General features: G+C 35.6%; 1 long non-coding RNA gene across 1 annotated transcript in view; it reads left to right on the top strand.

Moving 5' to 3' along the window:
• Positions 1 to 14,597, top strand: part of LOC116596120 — a 73,439-nt gene extending 58,842 nt beyond the window's left edge. The window contains exon 3 of the long non-coding RNA XR_004288004.1: positions 14,453 to 14,597. This is a non-coding gene — a long non-coding RNA (uncharacterized LOC116596120). The remainder of the gene's footprint in view (positions 1 to 14,452) is intronic.
• Positions 14,598 to 14,810: the final 213 nt, after the last annotated feature.

Raw genomic sequence — 14,810 nt, 5'->3', positions numbered from 1 at the left:
AATGTGTCCTCCAATTTTGATAAACAAAATAAAATTAGTAGTGTTGATGCAATTTTTATAAAAATGAATCAGATTCTTAAGGAGATATATATCAGCTACACTTGAAAATCAGTTTCATTATTTTAGAATCCCACCATGTATTCATTCTTTAAATATATGGTACTTCTTCTGTGATTCTGACAGAAAACTTTTTTCTCTTCTTACATGATTTTTTCCCCCCAACAAATAGTTCCCTGCTATGCCTATGTATCAGATGAAAATAAACCTAAATATAAAATTTAGAAGAAAACTTGTATTGGAAGAAATGGTGCACAGCTTATATGGGTGTTATATTGACAGATCAGGACTTCTTTTATTTTATGTTTTATTTTATATTTAATTTAATTTAATTTAATTTAAATTTCATCTCATCAGAGAGGGAGCACTAGCTCGCAACGGAAGCAGCAGGCAGAGGGAGAAGCAGGATCCCCACTAAGGAAGGAGGCCCATTCTGGACAGGATCTCAGAATTCTGGGATCATGACCTGAGTCAAAGGCTGATGCTTAACCAACTAGGCCACGCGTGTGTCGCAGATCGAGGCTTTTCCAAAGGAAATGATGATGGCATGTCATCCAAATCTCACGAAATAGGACTGGTACTACTGAGAACAACTGTTACTTTGAATATTTCAGGGTTTGCACGTTGGTGGCTGCATTCCCTGGCCTCTCTGAGGTTTGTTAAGTCTTCTTGAAAAGCAAGAAGCAGGAATGTTGGTGCAGGAATGATAGCTGAGTGAAGGAATGAAAAGTCTTCACAGTAAAGTTTTGATAAAGTGACCCTTCCAAGCAGCCAAAAGAATTCTGCTGGGCATTTGGAGAAGTAGGTGGATATGGCTTTCAAATATCAAAAGGAGAGGAAATTCTTTCTTCTATGCTGGTGTGAAGGGAGAGTGAAAGGGCTCTGCTAGGGTAGTAGAGGTAGGAACACAGCTTACTGCTGACAGTGACTGCTAACGGGCTGAAGTTTTGTGCCGTCACACTGCCAACATCCACCCTGTTGCTGACAAAGACATTGACCTTAGGTAGACTTCATTCACTAAAATAATGAGAGGGCAGAAGAAAATGCATTTGCATAATGTAAAGAGTGTGTGTGCTACTGCCGAAGAAGAGTGTCATGTATAATAAAAATGCTAAGCATTCTGTCCTCCCCATCTAAATGCATAACCCTAGGGTCAGTCACAACCAAAGTACAAACACTCAGAGCATAATTTGGATGCAGATCTGGTGGAGATTTCAGTCTTTTCAGGCATCTCTGAAGCCCTCCTTGGTACACAGGAGGGCATACAACAGACACAGTGGAAAGTGTTTAGAGTTAGAAGGTGAGTTCTATTTTTACACTCGCTTATTATGATCCTTAGCATAAGTCACTTATTCTTTCTGAGCCTCAGCTCCTAATGCAAAAAATGGGGACAATGTTGTATGTGGGCCAGATGATGTAATAATCAAACAATTTTTTTAGTTTTTTTTTTCAGTGTTCCAAAATTTATTGTTTATGCACCACACCCAGTGCTCCATGCAATACGTGGCCTCCATAATACCCACCACCAGGCTCACCCAACCCCCCCACCCCCACCCCCCCAAAACCCTCAGTTTGTTTCTCAGAGTCCGCAGTCTCTCTCTCATGCTTTGTCTCTCCCTCTGATTTCCCCCATCTCACCTCTCCTCTCCATCTGCCAATGTCGTCCTTGTTATTCCTTATGCTCCACAAGTAAGTGAAACCATATAATTGACTCTGTCTGGGTGACTTATTTCACTCAGCGTAATCTCCTCCAGTCCCATCCAAGTTGATACAAAAGTTGGGTATTCATCCTTTCTGATGGAGGCATAATACTCCATTGTATATATGGACCGTATCTTCTTTATCCATTCATCCTTTGAAGGGCATCTTAGTTCTTTCCACAGGTTGGTGACTATGGCCATTGCTGCTATGAACATTGGGGTACAGATGGCCCTTCTTTTCACTACATTGTATCTTTGGGGTAAATACCCAGTAGTGCAATTGCAGGGTCATATGTTAGCTCTATTTTTAACTTCTTAAATTCTTAAGGAATCTCCACACTGTTTTCCAAAGTGGCTGCACCAACTTGCATTCCTACCAACCATGTAAGAGGGTTACCCTTTCTCCACATTCTCTCCAACACATGTTGTTTCCTGTCTTTTTGATTTTGGCCATTGTAACTGGTGTAAGGTGGTATCTCACTGTGGTTTTGATTTGAATCTCCCTGATGGCTAATGATGATGAACATTTTTTCATGCGTCTGTTAGCCATTTCTATGTCTTCTTTGGAGAATTGTCTGCTCATGTCTTCTGCCCATTTTTTGATGTGATTATCTGTTTTGTGTGTGTTGAGTTTGAGGAGTTCTTTATAGATCTTAGATATCAGTCCTTTGTTTGTATTGTCATTTGCGAGTTATTTTCTATTCTGTGGGTTGCCTCTTTTGTTGACTGTTTCCATTGCTGTGCAGAAAAACAATTTTTAAATTATGATGTGCAAATTTTAAAACTCAGTGTCTCAGAATCAGATATATTTTTAATGGGGTGTTATTTGGGGTTCTCTGAAAAACAGGCTTAAAAAGAAGGGTTTAAATCTGCAAGATTTTTACTAGTGGAAATGCCTACATCAGGAAAAATAGGGAGGGAGATGAAGGAAGCTGGGGGAACCGAGTACCTTGATGCAAGTGTGACCCTGAGTGAGGGAGAGAAGTAGGAAGTTTGGGCAAATGTGTCATAGATTGTTGTACAGTCTGTGGTTTGGCAAAGCCATTTGTAGAGCCTTCAAGCTAAAGATGGCTATCAGGGAAGTTCCACATCTCCTAGCAATGGGTGTGCCTTAGTGTCTCTGCCAAACTCAGTCATTATTTAAAGTAGGCATGACTTTTGTGCAAAGATAGTGATGAATACCAAAATACAATAGTTGGTTCAGTTGTGTTCCCTATGGTTGAGTGTCTGAGAGCATGCTCATTTTTCTGTAACTTTTATAAATATACCCAAAGAAGTTTTCTTAGAAGAGACATGGATGACAAAAGGAACCAGCCATGAAGAGATATGGAACATACTGGTATATAGAGGAAACATCTATTATAAGGGTTCCAAGACTAACTGAGCCCTCACCATGTTCAGTGACGCTAGTAGGACTGGCAATGCAGCAAGAGAGGGGAGAGTTATAGGAGGCGATATCTGAGAAGTAGCCAGATCAGATACTGTATGGCCTCATAGGTTATGTGAAGAGTTTCAATTTTTTGGCATAAAATGTAGAACCACCAGAGTGTTTTTTTAATTAAAAAGATGAATTTTATTTGAGTATGGGTGACACGCAGTGTTACATTATATACAACCATCAGTTCCCTATATTTATAGATCTACTTCTGCTTTTTATTGGCTTATTTATTTTTCAAGTAAACTTGACACAGAATGTTACATTAGTTTCAGGCATACAACTTAGCGATTTGACACATTTATATATTATGCTATGTTCACCACAAGTATTGCTACCATCTCTCCCATTACATTTTTATTAAAATACCATTGACTATATTATTTATGCTCTGCTTTTTATACCCATGACTATTCATTCAATAACTGGAGGCGTGTATTTCCCTCTGTCCACCTATTTTGCCCAGTACCCCAGTTTATTCACTGTGTTTATAGTTCTGATTCTTTCTTATTATATTTTTTAGATCCTAATTATTAATGGAATCATATAGTACTTGGCTTTCTCAGCCTAATTAATTTCACTTAGTATAATACCCTCCAGGTCCATCCCCACTGTCTCAACTGGCACGATCTCACCATTTGTATGGCTGTATAATATTCCATTTTGTGTGTGTGTGTGTGTGTGTGTGTGTGTGTGTGTGTGTGTGTGTATATATATATATATATATTTTAGACACTAACCCCTTGTCAGACATATCATTTGCAAGTTATTTTGTCCCATTCCAGAGGTTGTCTCTTTGTTTTGTTAATGGTTTCCTTTGCAATGTAAAAGCTTTTCATGTTGATGTATTCCCAATAGTTTATTTTTGTTTTTGTTTCCTTTCCTTAGGAGTTGTATCTAAAAAAAGTGTTGCTACAGCCAATCGGAGAAATCACTGCCTATGCTCTCTTTTAGGGTTTTATGGTTTCAAGTCTCTCTTTGAAGTCCTTACTTCATTTTGAGCTTACTTTTGTGTATGGTGTAAGAAAGTGGTTCAGTTTCATTCTTTTACATGTAGTTGTCCAATTTTCTCATTTATTAAAGTGATATTATATATAAAAGTATTAAATTGTATATTCTTGTCTCTTTAGTCATAGATTAATTGACCATATAGTTGTGTGTTTTCTCCCCTATTCTGTTTTTGTGCCAATACCGTACTGTTTTGATTACTACAGCTTATAGTATACCTTGGAATTTTTTATTGTGATACCCCCAGCTTTGTTTTTCTTTCTCAAGATTGCTTTGGCTATTTGGAGTCTTTTGTAGTTCAATATAAATTTTTAGATTGTTATAGCTTTGTAAAAAATGCTATTTGTATTTTGATAGGGATTGCACTAAATCTATAGTGACATTGGGTAATATGAATGTTTTAATAATATTTGTTATTCCAGCCCCATAAGCATGAAGTGTCTTTCCATTTGTTCATGTTATCCTCAGTTTCTTTCATTAGTGTTTTATAGTTTTCAGAGTACAGGTCTATCATCTCTTTGGTTAAGTTTATTCCTGTGTTTTATTCTTTAGGGTCCATTATTAAATGGCACTTTTTAAAAAAATTCTCTTTCTGCTACTTTGGTATTAGTGTTAATATAAACATTACCAATTCTGGGTATTAATTTTTTTTTTTATCTTGCCACTTTACTGACTTCATTTATTACTTCTATCAGTTTTTTTTTTTTTATGGAGTCTTTAGGGTTTTGTATAAATAGTATAAGTTGTCTGTGATTATTGATACTTTAAGTTTTTTACCAATATGAATGCTTCTTTTTTATTCTTCTGAGTATTGTGGCCAAGATGGTCATATGATTTTTGTTTCAATAATGTATAGAAATGCAATGGAGTTCTATAGTTTCATTGATTTTCTCTATTTTTATTAGTTTCTATGTCATTTATTTCTGTCCTGATTTTATTGTTTTCCTTTTTCTTCTCACTTCAGGCTTCATTTGTTCTTCTTTTTCTCATTCCTTTAGGTGTAAGTTTAGATTGTTTATTTTAGCTTTTTCTTATTTCTTCTCAGAACTCTTTTCACTCTGTCCCAAAGATTTTGGACTGTTGTGTTTTCATTCATTTGTAACTATGTATTTTTGAATTTCTTCTTTGATTGCTTGATTCTCCTATTGGTTGTCTAGTGTCATACTGTTTAGTGTCCATATGTTTGTGGTTTTTCCAGTATTTTTCTTGCGATTTCTTCCTAGCTTTATACCATTCTGATCAGAAAAGATTCATGGTATGGTTTCAGGGTTCTTAAATTTATTAAATTTATTAAAAATATTAAATTTAGGTTTCTTTATGGGCTAATATGTTTTCTATCCTGGAGAATATTCTATGTGCACTGTTGTTTTGGGATGGGACATTCCATATATATCTGTTATATCCATTTGGTCCAATGTGTCATTCAAAGACAATGTTTTCTTAGATAAATCATCCAGGCAGAAAATCAGTAAGAATCTTAAAGATTTTTTTTTTTTTTTTTTGCTTCCATTTACATTGTCAATGTTTTTCTATCCCTTCATTTTCAGTCTGTATGTGTCTTTAGATGTGAGGTGAGTCTCTTCTAGGCAGCATATACATGATTCTTGGCATTTTTATCCATTCTGCTTCCCTATGTCTTTGGATTAGAGAACTTGGGCCATTTAGATTTATAGCAATTATTGATGGGTATGTGCCATTTTAAAATTTGTTTCTGGTTGTTTTTGCTCTTCTATTTTGTTCCTTTTAATCTTGCTTTCTTTGTGATTGATGAGTTTTTATACTGTTATGTTTGAATTTCTTTTTTCTTTATTTTTTGTGACACTATCATAGGTTTTGGGTTTGTGGTTACTGCAAGGTTCATCTATAACATCCTATGTAAATAGTAATCTATATTAATTTGATGGTCATTTAAGTTCAAATACATTGTAAAAAGGAAAAGAAAAAGAAGCACTTTTTTCTTCTTTTTCCTCTTCTCTTTCCTTTTTACTCCATTCTCCACATTTTATGTATATGTTGCCACATTTTACATCTTTTTATTTATAATTTTCTTATATCTAATTATGGACTTTTTTTTCCCTTTGACATTTCTCATAATGCTGGTTTAGTGGTGATAAGTCCTTTATCTTTTGTTTGTCTGGGAAACTCTTTATCTCCCTTGAAATCTGAATGATACTCTTGCTGAGTGGAGTATTGCTGGTTGTAAGTTCTTCCATTCAGCACTTTGAATAGATCATGCCACTTTTTTCTGGCCTGCAAAGTTTCTGCTGAAAAATCAACTCACAGCCTTATAGGTTTTCCCTTGTAGGTAACTTTTTGTTTCTTTTGCTGATTAATGATTCTCTAACTTTACCTTTGACATTTTAGTTATTATTTGCTGTGGTGTGGACCTCCTCGAGTTCATCTTTTTTGGAACTCTCCATCTTCATGGACTTGGGTGTCTTTTTTTCCTTCCTAGATTATGAGAGTTTTCAGTTATTATTTCTTCAGGTGCATTTGCTATACATTTCATTTGCTCTGATAATGCAAGTTCATTTAATGTTATCCAAGAGATAGCTTAATCTATTCTCATGTTTTTAAATCCTTTTTTTCTTTTTGCTATTCATCTTGTGTGCTTTCCATTACCCTGTCTTCCATATTGTTTGTATGTTATTCTGCATCCTCCAGTCTAGATTGATTTCCTCTATTTTTTTTAATATTAATTATTCAATTCTTCAATTCCGATAGATTCTTTTTAATATTTTTGGTTTCTTTGTTGAAAGTCTCACCGGGATCTTCCACTCTTTTCTCCAGCCTTGTGACTATATTTATGATCATTACTTTAAATTTGTTATCAGGCATATTGCTTATCCATGTGCCATTTAGTTATTTTTCTGAGGGTTTGTTGTTGTTGTTGCTCTTTATTGTGGAACATATTCTGCCTACCCATTTTGTTTGAATTTCTTTGTGTGTTTCTATGGATTAGGTGGAATGGTAACTTCTCTTACACTTGAAGGAGTGGTTTTGTATTAGTATCCCTTATATAAACTGTGCACTTGGTGACTTTTGCTGGCTGCCTGGCACTATGGCTGTATATTCTAGTTACTCTCTTAAAATGCTGCTTTTTTCATAATGAAGAAAAAATAAATAATAAGAAAAAAGAAAATAAGAGAAGGAAAAAATTAAAAGGGGAGGAGAAAAAGGAAAACAGAAAACAATACCAAAGAAAACCAAAATTAAACCAAAATTAAATCAATTAGAAAAATAAAAAAGATACAATAAAATTTTAATTAAAAAGACAAAAACAAAATTTATTTTAAAAAAACCCACTGTTTTTTTGTTTTTGTTTTGCTTTGTTTTTTTTTCTGTGCACTAGCACTACAGAGGGTGGTGTGAGCTTGAGGACCCCTGGCTCACTGTGGTTGCAAATTCATTATGAACAGACTCCATTCCAGTCTGGTCTTTTAAGGTGGATGGGGAGAGTGTTCTAGAAGTTTCTTAGCTCTATTTAAAACTTGGCTATTTTTCTGTGTCCCAATGCAATGTGGGCTGGTGTGGGCTTATGGACTCTGGGCTCACTGAGGTCACAAGCTTACGGTAATGAGTTAGCCCACCCATTATGGTGTCCAGACCCTGCTCCGGTTTAAGCTTTTAAGGTGGAGTAGAAATGTAAACTGTGTTGTTTTCCAGTCTCTCTACCCTGGACAGCATTGCCATAGTTCCTTCAATGCTTTGCAGAGTTCTAGTGTTGTTTCCTTTTATGATAGTTGTTCTTTTCAACCACAGGGTTTTGTTTGTGTGTTTGATTTTTTGTTTTTTAATTCCTAAGGACAAAAGAATTTGTTCCTTTCCCTCAGTAGTATCTTCCCCCACTCCTGTTGTGTCTCTGTCTGTCTTGTTGGTTTTGTTTTTTTTTTGCTTGTTTGTTTTATTTTGTTTTAAAGATTTTATTTATTTATTTGACAGAGAGTTCACAAGTAGGCAGAGAAAGAGAAGGAAGCAGGCTCCCTGCTGGGCAGAGAGCCCAATGTGGGTCTTGATCCCAGGACCCTGAGATATCGCCTGAGCTGAAGGCAGAGGCTTTAACCCACTGAGCCACCCAGGTGCCCCTTTCTTGTTGTTCTATCTTTAGTTATTCAGTGGCTGTCCATTTAGTCCTCAGTTCTTCAGGAGAAATCATTCTGTTAATAGGTGTAATTTGGTGTGTTCAATGGAGGAGGTGATTTCAGGGTCTTTCTACATTGACATCTTGGACCACAACCTCTACAATGCCTATGCAGTTGTTGTTGTTGTTGTAGGCAAGTGAGTAGACTGATCTTAGCTATGATATTTTTAAAGATTAGCCTCTCTGTTGTGTTTGGGACAAGAATAGGGGAAGGGAGCTAGTTAGAAGGTCTAGTAGTGGTGAGAGAGTTAGGCCAGGACATGGACAATTATAGTCATTATGGAAGTCAAGGGAGTTAACTCATCTGGGGAATGTTTTAGAAATTGAGTCAACATGACTCTGATAGTTTAGACTTTCCGATAGCCTCCAAAGGAAGGAAACATTATTCAAGGGTTATGCCTTATTTTTGGCTTTAGGAACTCTGTGGACAGGATTATATTATTAAGAGTGGAAGAGTAAGGGAAGAACAGATTTCAAAGGTGGGAAAATCCAATTTTCTGTGTTGGACATGTTTAACTTAAGATACTTATTACACATACAGCATTCATTAAAAATGTTAAGAAGGGGTTGCCTGGGTGTCTCAGTTGGGTAAGCAACTGCCTTCAGCTCATACCATGATCCTGGGTCCAGAGATCAAGTCCTGCATCAGGCTCCCTGCTCAGCAGGGAGTCTGGTTCTTCCTCTGATCTTCCACCTTTCATGCTCTCTCTCTCTCAAATGAAGAAATAAAGTATTTTTTTAAAATGTTAAAAAGGTAATTAGATATAGAGTTTGAAACTTAGGATATGAAGTCTAGAGATATGATTTTGGAGATCACTGACATATGGATGATATTTAATTCTGTGGTACTATATGAGATTACATAGAGAAAAAAAATAACCAGAGAAGGTAAGATGTTGTAGGACCAACCCTTGAAGCAGTTCAACTTTGAGAATTCTGAAAGAGAGGGGAAAAATAGCAAGATAGACTGTGATGGGACACCCAGTGGAGTAGAAGAACCAGAAGAATAGGGACACCAAGAAAAAACCACTGAAAATCACTGAAATCAGTGATATTCCATGTCATTTTGGGACTAAGAAGATTATAGAAGAGGCTATATAATACTCTAATATAAAAGTAACTATTATCCTCCTGATATTGGCTTATAATGGTTTAATAATTTGTCAAGGGCCATGCTGCTGATATATGGTAAATCTAGGATTCACATGCAGCTCTGTTATTTTATATGTGTGTATACACACACACACACACACACACACACACACACACACACATACAGTGAAGGCATGGATGGTATAGCTATCTATCTATCTATCCATCATCCATGCCTTCACCGTTGCTACAATTGATCCCTCTGAAGTTTCAGTATTATCTCCCCAATCATATTGGAAGCCCTTTAAAGAAGGCATGGTGGGAAACACACCTGCACAATTCCCTCCAAAATCTAAGCATTTTGCTCACAGAAGGTGCTTTTAGTTTGGTAGTTGGTCAGGGAAAAGTTACATTATATGGTGAATCATGGTAGAAATACAAGCATAAAGAGCCAAAATCAATAATTGCCATACTGCCCATGTAGGTATCCCATCTCACTAGAGAGAAAAAAATAAATTTCCCATGACTGTCTTGCATTAAGTGAGTCTAAAGGCCATTTCTGAACCAAGTAGAAACTAGTTGGAGAAACTTAGTATTTTTTGAACATCCTAAAGCACTTCCTTATTCCCAAGTTTTCAAAAGTAAAATTTTGGAGTACAAATATAACTTAACTTTGTGACAGAATATCACCTTTAGACACATTTGCTATTTCATGGTTCAGTTCATTTGACCCACAATTCTCATAAAATCAGTGTTTTATAACTGGTACTTATCAACCACAAAAGTGTAATTGTGATTCTTTAAAACCAATATACACCTGGAATGTATAGTATATTTTCTGTTTGAATAGTAAAAGCAGAGCATGTATTTATCAATAGAGTAGTCCTCACTTATCCACGCTAGGCTTTTCATAGTTTCAGTTACGTTTCATAGTTTCAGTTACATTTCATAGTTTCAGTCAATGGCAGTCTGGAAGCAGATGATCCGTGCTCTGCCCTATCAGAGAGTCAGTAGTTGCCTAATGTTTTATTATAGTGCCTATGTCCTTCTCTTATTTTATGTCATCATATAGGCTTTTTTTTTTAAGATTTTATTTATTTATTTGACAGAGATCACAAGTAGGCAGAAAGGCAGAGAGGGAGGAGAAAGCAGGCTCCCTGCTGAGCAGAAAGCCCGATGTGGGGCTCGATCCCAGGACCCTGGGATCATGACCCAAGCCGAAGGCAGAGGCTTTAACCCACTGAGCCACCCAGGCACTCCTCATATTATCATCACACATCATCATCACCATCATCAGAAGGGTGAGTACAGTACCATAAAATATTCTGAGAGAGAAAGAGACCATGTTTGCATAACTTTTATTATAGCATATTGTTATAATTGTTATATTTTAGAATTAGCTGTTGCTAATCTCTTACTATGCTTAATTTATAAATTAAACTTTATCATAGGTTGCATATACATGAAAAAACATACTATACATAAGATTTGGTATTATCTCCAGTTTCAGGCATCCACTGGAGGTATTGGAAGCCACTGTACAATGGTATAAATTTGAAGATGAATCATTTGATTTCCTATATACAGTATGCCAGTGGAACCCCAGGTGTAAATGTGACCAGGATTTTCTTTATTTTCTACCATTTAGTATCTGAAACAGGTGTTAGTAGTTTGGAAATGAAGGATACATCATCTGTGTTGCCATAGTCCATTGATTCTGAGACAGCTAGGACCTAAGGGAGTTTGGCCTGGAGAAAACACTGGTGACATGCAAACTGTCAATAAATATTTGATGCGCTGTCATGTGAAACAGGAAGCAGGCTTGCTCCGTTTGGCTCCAGCAGGCAGAACTGGAACTAATATATGGGAATGACGTGGAGGCAGATGTGGACTCAAGATTAGGAAGAACTTTTTATTTTTTAAGATTTTGTTTATTTATTTATTTTTCATTTATGAGAGAGAGAGAGAGTGAGAGAGCAGGGGGAGGAGAAGAGGGAGAGGGACAAGCAGGCTCTGTGCTCTGAGACTGATATGGGGCTTGATCCCCTCACCCTGAGATCATGACCTGAGCCAAAACAAAGACTAGGCCACTTAATCAATGCCATCCAGGTGCCCCAGGAAGTGCTTTCTAATAATTGGAATTATTTGAAATTGGAAGAGAAAATTGTATGAAACAGTCAATTCTCCATTGCTTGGAGGATTAAAGGAGAAATTGGAGGATTTCTTTTCAAGGATGTTATAGAAGGGTTCTTATATTATATGCATGCTTGGAGTAAGCTATCTACATCCAATGTATCTATTATATTAGACCAAAGTAACTGAGGTCTTTTAAGGTTGTTTTTGTTTTGTTTTGTGGAGCACAGTGTGGCAGAGTTTGAATTCACGACCCTGAGATCAAAGATCTGGGCTGAGATCAAGAGTCAGTCACTTAACTGACTAAGCCACCCACATACCCCTCTTTTACATTTTATATAAAGTTGGAGCTATAGTATGATGAGAAGGCAGCATTTTCCCCTCTCATTCCCCAAGCATACCACTATCAGTACATCTCACTCTCTCTAAATACTTTTGAAAAGTATATTCCACAAACTGAATAATCAAAGACTTACCTGGCTTGAGATATCTTCAAAAGCTCATTATCCTTGGTAATATCTAATATTTTGGCTCCTCTGTTTCTCTGCACCTTTGTCTCTCTCTCCTCTAACTCTACATACTACCTTTTACTCCTTTCCCTCTCAAATCTTTCTAGACTTCTCTCTGGCACCCATTTTCTATGAAACAAAACATTTCCTAAATTCCTAAATGCATTTCTACATGTCACCTCTGTTTCCTACTATAACAAAAATATAGCTCTATCCTGAGTCTTTTATTTGACCTCCATTCCTCCAAAGTGAGGAATCCTTATTTCTCACAACCCATTTGTCATATTTTGGGGAGATGGACTCTCTTTTTTTCCCCATAATTCTGATTTCAGATATTTACTTTTCCCTGTCCTGTTCAAAGCTCTTACTCTTTGTCAAAATCTACCTTATGAATATTCTCAGGAATATTGCCAGCCAACCTCTTCATTCAACTCTAAGTCATTTTAGTAGCTGACTTACAGGCTTTCTCAAGTTCTGGCTTTATGTGGAGGAGAATCAATGTCCATTTAAACAGTGTATCCAAAATTTGCCTGCTTATATCCTTGAAATTCTCAACCCAATGAATTTTACCTCCATTCTAATTCTGCTATCTATTATGGTCAAAAATTGGGATTTTCCAATTCCAAGAAGTATAATTATTTTTAAAGAATTGTATGGGCGTATAATACACATACAGAAATGCATATTTCATACATGTATAGTCTGAGTTTTCTGAGCTAAACAGGCTATATCAAGAGTATGAGATAAAGAACATTACAGGCACCCCAGATATCCATTTAGTCACTACTTCTCTGATAATGAAACCCATGTCTAATTAGTTTTGACAATGCTATAGTATTTATAAGTGGGATCATATATATTTCTTTGTGTCCAGATAGTTTTGTTGAACACTGTTTATAGGTTGTATCAATACTATTATGTATAGTTCACTCTCATTGCTTTACAGTATTCCATTATGCTGGTCAAGGTCAGTTAGGTACTTTTCAATTGTTGTTTACTTTCAGATAGTGAAGATCTGAACATTTGGATGTTTGTCTTCTACTGAACATATGTGATTTTGTCTTTGGTTTATGGAAACTTTTGTTTGCAAACATGTGTTTTGTTTTGACACTTATTCTGCTTGGGTTTCTCAGACCTTATTGAATCTGTGAGTTGATGTCTTTCAGCATTTTTGGAAAATTTTCAAGTGATATGGCTTTAGATATTGCTTTTGCAATACATATATTATTGAAATTAACAAAAGAAAAGGACAGCTAGGTCAAAAACAATACCAAATATAGTTTTCTATTCCTGTATCACCAACTTTCCCATAGTATTGCCCCTTTCTTTGGCTCAGTACATGCCCAGATTTGATAAATCCCCCATGGTGCCAAATGAATGGCAATTGGTAACAGTTTGTTTCAAGATAGTTCTCATTCTGGAATTTTAGTTCATCTAATTTTTGTTGCTTCCACATACCATACACAGATGTGTTTAAAAGTATGATTTTTTCACATTTACCCAAGCTTATAAAACAAATATTTATCTTTACATTGTTAGAATATTTATTCTGTTAAATGTTTCCTATACAACCCTTACCTATAAAAGGGTATTATAAATTCTTATTCAGAAAGTTTAACTAAGTTGGCTTTGTACATCAACAGATCTTTTAGTAGAGCTAACCTAATAACCAAAAACAAAGGACCATAGATAATATTTATTTAATTATTGATTGATTGATTCATTCATTTACTTATAAAATTAATGCTTACCAGGGACTAAACTAAGTTGTTAGTGTATCTTGATGAACACACTTAAAATGAATCCTGCCTTCATGAAGTTTAAATTCTGATGATATGAAGGAAATATTTTCACATATTTTGGGACTGTTTTAATCTGTGATTTTCTCTTCTTGCATCTTGCTTATTATGCAATTATATTTTTGTTTTCTTCTAATGATTCCTGAAATCTTTGTGAATTATCATTTCTCTATTCTGTGTTGGAATTATGCTTAGAAAGGTCTTTTCTGTGTTAGATTTAAATAAGCCAGGGATTATTCACTCTTGGTAATTTTGTGTTTAATCTTGTATTTAAATGCTTAGTTAGAATTATGAAAATGATCTATATCTCATTCCTTATCCAAATGGCTATTTATTCCAACATAACATATTAACTGTATTATTTTTACTCACTGATCTGGAATGACTTCATTATTGCCATATACTCAATTTTGACATATTTTCATATGTTAAAGATGATATTCTTTTTATTTGTCCATTTTTTTCATATGTTTTAATTAACACATACCAAACATACACATACACAAACAAATTTTTGGCAGGTTATTTTTAAAAATTGGGATTTTTAAATAATATTCCTTCTTGTTGTTGTTGTTAAGGGAGGAAGAATGTGGGGAGAGGCAGGGGGAGAGAATCTCAAGTGGGTCTACACACAGTGAGCAGAGCCTAACACAAGACTCAATCCCACTACTCTGAGATCATGACCTGAGCTGAAATTAAGAGTCAGACACTTAATGACTGAGCCACCCTGAATGCCCCAGGTATTGCATTTTTTAAAAAATTAAAGTATAGTTGATGCAGAATGTTACATTAGGTTCAGGTATATAATATATTGTTTTGGCAACTCTATTCATTATCCTATGCTCACCCCAAGTGTAGCTACCATCTATCATCATACAACTCTATTACAAGGATACTGTGTTTTGATTCTGAATGATACATACAGAAAGAGATAAT

This window comes from Mustela erminea, chromosome 7, assembly GCF_009829155.1.
Source record: "Mustela erminea isolate mMusErm1 chromosome 7, mMusErm1.Pri, whole genome shotgun sequence".
Classification (NCBI taxonomy): Eukaryota; Metazoa; Chordata; class Mammalia; order Carnivora; family Mustelidae; genus Mustela; species Mustela erminea.
Note: the sequence above shows the minus strand (reverse complement) of the source record. Positions and strands in the feature narration are given on the sequence as shown.